This window comes from Elephantulus edwardii, unplaced genomic scaffold (genome assembly GCF_000299155.1).
Source record: "Elephantulus edwardii isolate Elephantulus edwardi_28Jun2011 unplaced genomic scaffold, EleEdw1.0 scaffold00013, whole genome shotgun sequence".
NCBI classification, from domain to species: Eukaryota; Metazoa; Chordata; class Mammalia; order Macroscelidea; family Macroscelididae; genus Elephantulus; species Elephantulus edwardii.
Genome location: NW_006399763.1, coordinates 30,308,229 through 30,317,739, shown reverse-complemented (window position 1 = coordinate 30,317,739; position 9,511 = coordinate 30,308,229).

Below are 9,511 nucleotides of genomic sequence, written 5' to 3'. Positions count from 1 at the left end.
ATGGCACATAACAACAACAACAACAACAATGAAGATGATACAGCAGGATAAAAAAAGTTTCAATTCTGTTGTTTATAGGGTTGCTAAAAGTTATAGCCAATTTGAAAACATTTAACTATAGCAACTGTATATATAAATATAAGACCATAGAGTGTTGCGATAACTTAACAGAAAGAAGTTGTGCTGTCAATCCAAAGACCAAATGTTCAAATCTACCAGCTACTCCACAGGAGAAGGATGAGTGTGCGAAATCTCCTCCCATGAGATTTATAGCTTCTGCAAAACTGCTGAACGGTCAGTTGTAAATCAGTTGACTCAATATTGCATAACAACAGCATAAATAGTTATGACATACTCTTAGAAAGTTATATGCATTCTCATTGAACCAGAATGAGAGAAAAACCAAGACTAATCAGATTATGATTAATGTAATCAAGGTAAACTTCTATTAAATGCATAGGCTAATATTGATTCCTGTCCAATGTTATGTGTTATTATTGTTTTTGTTGTGTTCCAGCAAGTCAGAACCAAATCATATCTGACCCTGCAGTGGATTTTCAGAGGCAGGAAATCACATGGGTGAAGATTACCTACATTTCTCCTGGAGAGCAGTATGTATATTGGAACTCTGTCCTTTCAGGTTGACAGCACAATACATTTCCACTAGGCCACCAGATCTTCTGTATGTTTTGGAGAATAAATTATTATTTTTCTTTTCCCACAGAAATGTACACTAGCCAATACAAAATACATCATGAAAGACTGATCTCTCAGGGGAGAAGACCCAGAGTCCACTTCTATATCCAAACCAAGTACAGGGTGATCGGCTGTGTTTTGAGGTATAGGTCCATAGTAAAAGATGACTGTGAACTTCTATGATTACTTTTTGTATGGAGGCGAGGTTCTGAAGATATCCTGCCGAGCAGGAACCTGAATAAACAGACCAGCCTATAAATCTTGACTGTCATTGTCTCACTCCCTTGCATTATTTCTGTTGCTAATGATGATTCCCTTCTAGAAATATTATGAGAAGAATGGGAATTTATTTCCCCTTTGATATCCTTGGCAGGCATGATGAACATTCATTTGTTTAGGTGTGGAGGAGGAATTTTGCATTATCAATGCTTTTAATGCTATTTCTGGCACCCAGACTCGGAAGATATATAGCTACTTTAAAAAGTGCCCTCCTGGATCCAGAGTGTTTTATTATCTTTAGTGGGGAGCACCTTCCCTGAAATTTCACTTTGAGGTAAAACAATTTTCAGCTGCTATATTCAAGAGACACTAAGTGGTACTTTTAAAAAAAATGATTTCTTATGAAAGCTGTAGATGTACTGTTCAAAAGTATGAAACGTGGTAGGTGCTGCTGGGAATCTAGTGCTCATAAATATGAATAGTACTCCTATATTTTCATCTTACACTCTACATACCAAGTCTAATTTTTTTCAGTGATCAAAGAAAATTTGAAATTTTTAGAGCATTCTTCAATGTTTTAGGTAGCATCAGCATCCAATTTTCTGTCAAATTAGTAATAGTATTTGTCTTTTCTAAAACGAATGTAATAGTCAAACTCATTGTAAAAATTCAAATAAGACAGTTACTCAAAGAATCCTTCATAAACCTTTCATATTGAGAAAACCGGTAGAGCTTGTTTTGTAAAACCTGACATATACCTTCTTAAAAACATAATTGTATCATTAATATGCCTATTAAAATAAACATCTAGATTTAAGGCAAAATATAAAATAATTTGTCAGAAATCTGTTTGTCAAAGAAGCTATCTTACTTAATGAGGATTTTTTTAAATTAATTGCTCTCTGACACACTTTCCCCTACTCACTTTACTCCCACTTCTATCAGAATTTGTATATTTGTATTTTTTCTTGTATAGACAAATATAGGATCAACACCAAAAACACTCTTAGAGTATCAATTTTATCTCAAAATTAGCAAATGTTTATTTTTATATACAACAAATATATAGAATAATATTTATCAGTTTTCATTAATTTAAAAGTTAAAATTATATTTTAAAAGTATATTTTAGTCTCTGATGATAGTTATTCTTCTAGATTTTTTTCTGAAGAGTCAGGGAATGTGAGAATATAATCTTAAGAACCTGAGTGGGGGTTTATAAATATTTTTAAGACAGAATTCAACAGCTGATACAAGACTCTACCAATTTACTGTGCCCCCAGCAGGATCTAAGTATAATAGTTTTCCTTGTTAGGCTATAATCATGAAAAGAAACTAAACTGTAGAATATTTTATTGAATAGGCCCAATCCTGTTTAATCTGTGAGAAAAGCACAGTGACCTTATTAATTGTCTTTAACATTTATCTATGAACCTCGTGTGTGTGTGCATGTGCTCGTACGTTTTGTTATGTGTTTTTGTTTAAAACAGGAGGACCTGAAGCACTTGTTGCAGAAGGTCAAGGACTGCAGCCTCCTATATGGATTGAAGCTCAATATCAAGAAAACAAAGATTCTTACCATTGGGACAATTGGCAGCATCAGTATGGATGGTGAAGAGATTGAGATAGTTAACAGTTTTAGTTTACTTGGCCCTACAGTCAACACTCTTGATAACAGCAGCCAGGAAATCAAGAGAAGAATTGCATTGGGAAAGTCAGCTGTGAGGGACCTAACAAGAGTAGTGAAAAGCAATGATGTCAGCTGGAAACTAAGGTGCACCTGATCCAGGTTATAGTCTTCTCAATTACGTGCAATCCAGGCTATAGTCTTCTCAATTACGTGCTATGTATCAGAGAGTTGGACAGTGAATAGGATGATAGAGAATTGATGCCTTTGAGCTGTGGTGCTGGAGAAGAATGTTGAATATACCATGGACTGCCAGGAGAACAAACAGGTTTGTCCTGGAGAAGGTGAAGCCAGAATGCTCCTTGGAGTCAAGGATTCTTTGAAGCTTCATCTGACATACTTTGCAAGGAGGGACTGGTCTTGGAGAGGGACATCATGTTTTGCAGAGTGGAGGGGTGGCACAGGAGAGGAAGGCCTTCGATGAGATGGATCGATTCTGTGAGTGGAGTGGTGGGAATGATTGCATTTGAGATGCCCAGATTGGCACAGGATAGAACGGCATTTAGGACTCTTGTACATAGGGTCACTATGAGTCGCAAACGACTCGATGGCACATAACAACAACATTTTTAAAATGGCAAGCAACTCAAATTGCTCAGTGGATAAAGTCTATTTTTTCCTCAAAATATCATTTTTTCCACTTAATAAGAAAGTCAATGAAGAATTTTGTGCTACTGTTTAGATATGTATCTCTTTAACTGATTCCAAAAAGTCTTTTCCTGACCTCCACATTCCTCAGAGCATTCTTTTTTAGGACACCTTGGAATTTCGGAAGTTTATTTTTATGAGCCTACATAGATATCCCATGATACTGGATTTTATTGGCATTTTCCTTTGCTTTTATTCAGCTTAGCTCTGTAACATTTGCTTTGTCAATTACAGTCATCTTAGTATTCACAGTCAATTCTATCACTGTGTGACTTTAATTGTATTTTGCTAAATTAAAGAGACATTATAAAGTTGTTACCCTTTGATTTTTCAGTTTAATTTCATTTTTCTTTAATCTTTGAAGCACACTAGATTATCAATTAGCATAATAAAACAGTCAGGGTGGAATTTAGTAACTATATTGAATATTCTATAAAGTGAACTAGTTTGAACAACACTAGCATATGCAAAACCCCCTGACCATCAGATCAGTATTGACTCATTGCAACCTCTTAGGACATAGTAAAACTGCCTTTTCTGGTTTTCAAGAGTGGACAGTCACATTTTCCCCCTATAGTTTGACTGGTGGATCAGAACCATCAACCTTAGGATAGTAGTCAAGTGCTTTAATGCTGCCATGGATCCCTCCCACGTATGTAAGAATCAGTAAAATACTTATTCTTTTACTACATCATAGCAGTCCCCACATATGTGTCTTACATTGACAGTATATTGGAAAGAAAACACAAGAAAACATCGTTAATGGGTGAATAATATTAATGTTGTACACTTAGTAATCCATTTTATACAAAGACCTTAAAGTGCTCTACACATGACAATTAATCAAGTCTTACAACACTATTCCAAGCAAGGTATTATTATCTGCTATTATAATTTAGATAAACTAACCTTATAGTTAAGAAAGATGAAGGATTAAGTGACTTGTCAAAGATCAAGTATTGGTGCTCTATTAGAGTAATAGAATACAGATTCCTGACTGCTGCTATTAACATTAAGAAACAGGGTGCTTATCCACTGAGCAGTGAGTGCTCTGCTCTTTTGAAATGATTTACTATAGGCCAATCTATTATGAAGCTTAAGCTAACATGAACGTAATGGCATGAGAGCAGGTATTCATAATCAATACTGAATTTAGAGGCAGGCATGTGCATGCTTTCCTTAAGGATAGGGAAATGCTAGAGACATTAGCACTATTTGTTCTTAGAAACTGTTGCATTACCTTTGCCCCTGCAGAGGTTCAAAGATGAAGTCCTTAAGGCTACTGCTTGAATTTTATGATTGATCCTATGTAATTGGAAACAAAGCATTTTGTTGAATCTTTTTTATGATCTTTATAATTTCAGGGAATGGTAGGAATGCATATCTTTTTCTTACTCTTTTAAAATTTCTCTTGCCTTTTTTTTGTTGTTGTTAATTTTAATGGTTTAAGCACTCTTACTTAGTCTGATATTAGCATTTCATTCAGAATGGTGAATGTGTTCCAGTGCTGCCTAATGAAAATCACTGAGAACAATGTGTGCGATTGATTGGTGACACTGAGTATAGGATTGATATCTTATTGTTTCAGGAGACCTTCAGAGAGGAGAGAGAATTGTCTAACAAGATTCAGGATAGCATTTCATCTGACTGACCCTGGATATCATAATTGCTGGAACTTAGTGTGTCTAAAGAACCCAGCTAATATCTTATCTGCTTTTTTGACACCAAGCAGAGACTCACTCTCTTGAATATTATAGTGTTTTGTATTTGTATTCATGGTAGCTGTGCACTAAAACTACTGCAGATAATTTAGGTAATTGGCAAACCACAGGGGCTCTTAGTCTGCTCACCTGCCTATTTTAGGTTGGCTCATCATCACTCTAATTGGCAGTGGGTAGTTACTGGTCCATTTGCCATGTATTATGACAAAAGATGTTAATGGGCCTCAGCAGTGGGTGTGTTGTACCTTTTCCCTGTTTCTGGCATGCAGAAATCAATCCCACTGTTTATGCATAGTAAGTAGCATTGCTGGACATTTTTCCTACATCAAAAGGAGTTTTTCCTTTTCGAAATGACAACTTACCTTGGCAAAGGCCTAATCTCAGAATTGACATGTATCCCCTTTCTCACAGCTGCCACAGAGTACATTGTCCCTAAAAACAAGAGTCCATCAGTCAAGGTAGCTTTCATCATTTTCACCACATTTTTATTATCAGAACTCCTCTGAAGCTTGAAATTGAAATCTGTTTCTTTCTTGACATTTTTCTCTATATTGAGCATGTAATTATGGGCCCAAACTAAGTTCAAGAGGAATGGATCAACAAAGCACACAGCTAAGTACACTAAACTTTGATCTTGGAGGAAAATATGAATTCCAAGGTAGATTTGGACAGCTGTGCTATGAATGCCACAGTGAGCAAATGTGGATTCTGAAGAAATACCCTATGGTTAACTGACATTTTTCTACCTAAATGCAAGGAACATAAGAAGAAATTGTGCTTGCTTAGCATAGTGAGTGGTCCTTGGCAGTTTGAGCCTGAGAAAACTCTTTCTAAAAAGATGCAAAAGGAATCCACTCAGTTGATAATAATTATAATTCCCTCATCTATTGGTTTAGAAAATATTAACTTTAAATGTTAATATAACTGTAATAATATTAATGAAAATTGTATTGAGTATGTCAGTTGGAGAAAAACCATTGTAAGGAAAACATGTAAGAGACTGGTTTGGCAAAAACTGACTGGTGGACCCATTTTAGTAACTAGACAGCCTATGATTTAAAAATCTCTGTGGAGGACCTCTTAGGAAAGCATTAAGTCTAGACTCTATCAATAAGACTAGTAATTGCTATATCTTAAATACTGTCTATACTTTTCTACTCATATCTTGTGATTTTACTGTTTCGTATTGGACTTCACATTAACAGCTAAGATGTTCTTTGGGTTCTTCAAGGCACTTAGTAATTATCACCTTCTGATTAGGTATTCTATCATTCAGCCTTTATGTGTATATGATAAATTTGTGTTAAATATTCTAGATGTGTGGTAAGAGCCTGTTTGAAATTTGGACATAGGTAATGTTTTTAGGTTGATAGGGTTGTTATGTGTCAGATATAATGCTTAGAAGCATCCCTGACCTCTACTCATTAGATGAGAGTAATACCCCTTTTACAGACACATCACTCCCAGTGTGACAAACAAAATTTTCTCTAGTCATTGTTTTTTGTTTCTGGGAGCAACTGAGGGAGTTGTTTTCAGTTGAGAGATACTGCTCTAGAATATAATTTGATGATCACAAGAGATATGGTGGATTAGTGGTTAAGCAATTGCTCTGCTAATCCCAAGGCAGATGGTTAAAATCCACCAATTTCTCTGCGGGAAAAGATGGGAAAATATCCTCTTTTATTATTTATAGCCTCTGAAAACCGGGAGGATTAGCTGAGTTGATTCTGACTCAATGACAATGAACAACAACAGCATTTATAGCTTATATAAGATAATTCTCAGAGTCAGCCACAGTTTGTTGTGATCCACATAGGCAAACACCTTTGCGTAATCAATGAATCACAGATAGACATTCCTCTGGTACTCCCTACTTTCATCAAGATCCATCTAATGTTAGCTACAATATCCTTAGTATCACGGCCTCTTCTAAACCCAGCCTGCACTTCTGGTAGTTCTCTGTTGATGTTCTGTTCCAGTCCTTTTTGGATAATTTCCTGCAGAATCCTGTTTGCATGTAATATTAATGATATTGTTTGATAATTTTCAAACTCTGTCAGATCACCTTTCTTTGGAATGGGAATAAATAGAGATCTCTTCCAGTCACTTGGCCAAGTGGTTGTTCCCCAGATTTCTTGGCACAACTTGGTGAGTACATCTAGGGCAGCATCTGTTAGCTGAAGCATGTCAATTGGTGTAGCTTCAATTCCTGGGGTTCTTCCCCCCCCCATTCTTTCAAAGCAGTTTGACCTTCCTCCTTGATCTCCACAATCTTTTGCTCATATATTGTTTTATAAAATTCTTCTGTGTCTGCTCTGTATACTCTTTCCATCTTTTTTATATACTTCCTGGATAATTTAATACTCTGCCCAAAGCATCTTTAAGTATTGCAACTCGAGGCTTGAATTTGGTCTTCAGTTCCTTGAGCTTAAGAAATGCTGAGAGAGTTTGGCCCCTTTGATTTTCTGACTCCAGCTCCTTGCACAGTTCACTATAGTAATTTGCTTTGTCTTCTCACGCTGCCCTTTGAAATCTTCTGTTTAGCTCCATAATATCTTGGTTTCTTACCTCTCCTTTGACTTCTTGGTGCTCTAGTGAATACTCAGAGTCTCTTCTGTTATCCATCTTAGTCTTTTCTTTCTCTTCTTTGTAATGACCTTTTGCATTTTTCCTGGATGATATTCTTGATATTCTCCCATAACTCATCTGGTCTTTGCTCATTAGTGTTCGAAGCCTATAACCTGTTCCTGAGATGGTTCTGAAATTCAAGTGGGATAGACTCAAAGTCATATTTTGGTTGCCTTGGATTTGGTTTAATTTTCCTCAGCTTCAGCTTGACTTGCATAAGAGTAGTTGGTGGTGTGTTCCACAATCAGTACCTGGCCTAACTTTCACAACTGGTATTGAGCTTCTCCAGCGATTCTTTCCATAGATGTAATAAATCTGATTCCTATGAGTACCATAAGGTAAAATCCATGTGCACAACCTTCCTATATGTTTCTTATAAAATGTATTTGCAATGAATAAGTCATTGATTATGTAACATTCTATCATTCTATATCCAGCTTTATTTCTGTCACCGACTCCATGTTTTCCAACTACTGATCCTTCCTCTCTGTTTCCAACTTTTGCATAAGGGTCACCCATTATTATTAGGAGATTGGGAATCCCAGGACACTTGATCGTGTTAATGAAAAACCTATACTTTGATCAGAAGGCAGTCGTCAGAACAGAGCAAGGAAACACAGCATGGTTCAAAATTGAAAAGGGTATACGGCAGTGATGTGTCCTATCTCCATACCTTTTCAATCTATATGCAGAACAGATTATCCGGGAGGCTGGGCTCTATGAGTGGAAATGTGACACCAGGATTAGAGGATGACTTATCAAGAGTCTACATTATGCAGATGACACAGCCCTGCTTGCTGAAATTGTGGAGGACCTGAAGGGCTTGCTGAAGAAGGTCAAGAACGGTAGCCTTCAATATGGATTGAAGCTCAGTATCAAGTAAACAAAGATTCTCACCAATGTGCCGATTGGCAGCATGATGATAGATGGTGAAAAGATTGAGATTGTTCACAGCTTTAGTTTAGTTTGCTTGGCTCCGCAATCAACATTCTTGGCACTAGCATGCAGGAAATTAACATATTGCAATGGGAAAGACAGCTGTTAGACCTCTCCAAAGAACTGAAGAGCAATGTCAGTCTGGAAACTAAGGTACGCCTGATATAGGCCATGGTCTTTGCAATCACTTGCTGTGCATCAGAGAGCTGGACAATTACTAGGAATGATAGAAGGAGAATGGATGCCTTTGAGCTGTGGTGCTGGAGAAGAATATTGAATCTATATAACATGAACTATTAAGAGAATGACTAGGAAAAAAAAAAGAGAATGACTAGGTTTATATTTGTTGTTGTTGTTAAGTGCCGTTGAGTCACAGGCAACTCATAGCAACCCTATGAAGGAGAGTCCTCGATGCTTGGGTGCCTTTCATCCTCTTTCCAGGTTCATAGGGTTTCTGGAGGCAAGCTATTATGGAAATGGATGCCACTCCTCCTTCCAAGCTAGGTTTATATTGGAGAGGGTTAAACCAGGCTGGTCTTTGCAAGGATTCTGAAGTTTTGTCTGACATATTTTGGACATGTTGCAAGTAGTGATAGGTCCTTGGAGAGGGACATCATACTTGGGAGGGTGGAGGGACAGCACAGGAGAGGAAGACACTCAATGAGATGGATTGATTCAGTGACTGGGGTAATGAGAGCAGGTATGTCAGAGACAGTAAGATTGGCACAGGATAGAGCAGTGTACAACAGTACATAGGATTGCTATAAGTCACAGGAGACTCGATGGCACATAATAACAACAACAACAACATATGATAATTAAAGATATTAGGAGGATGGATAAGCATATAGCCATAAACAGTATAATGTTTTGGCCATTTTATAGGCTTAGAGTTTCTTTTTTTTTAATTATATTTTATTAATTTTCATAAACATTTACAGAGATTTTGGGCTTCCACTCATTCATTGTTGCACTA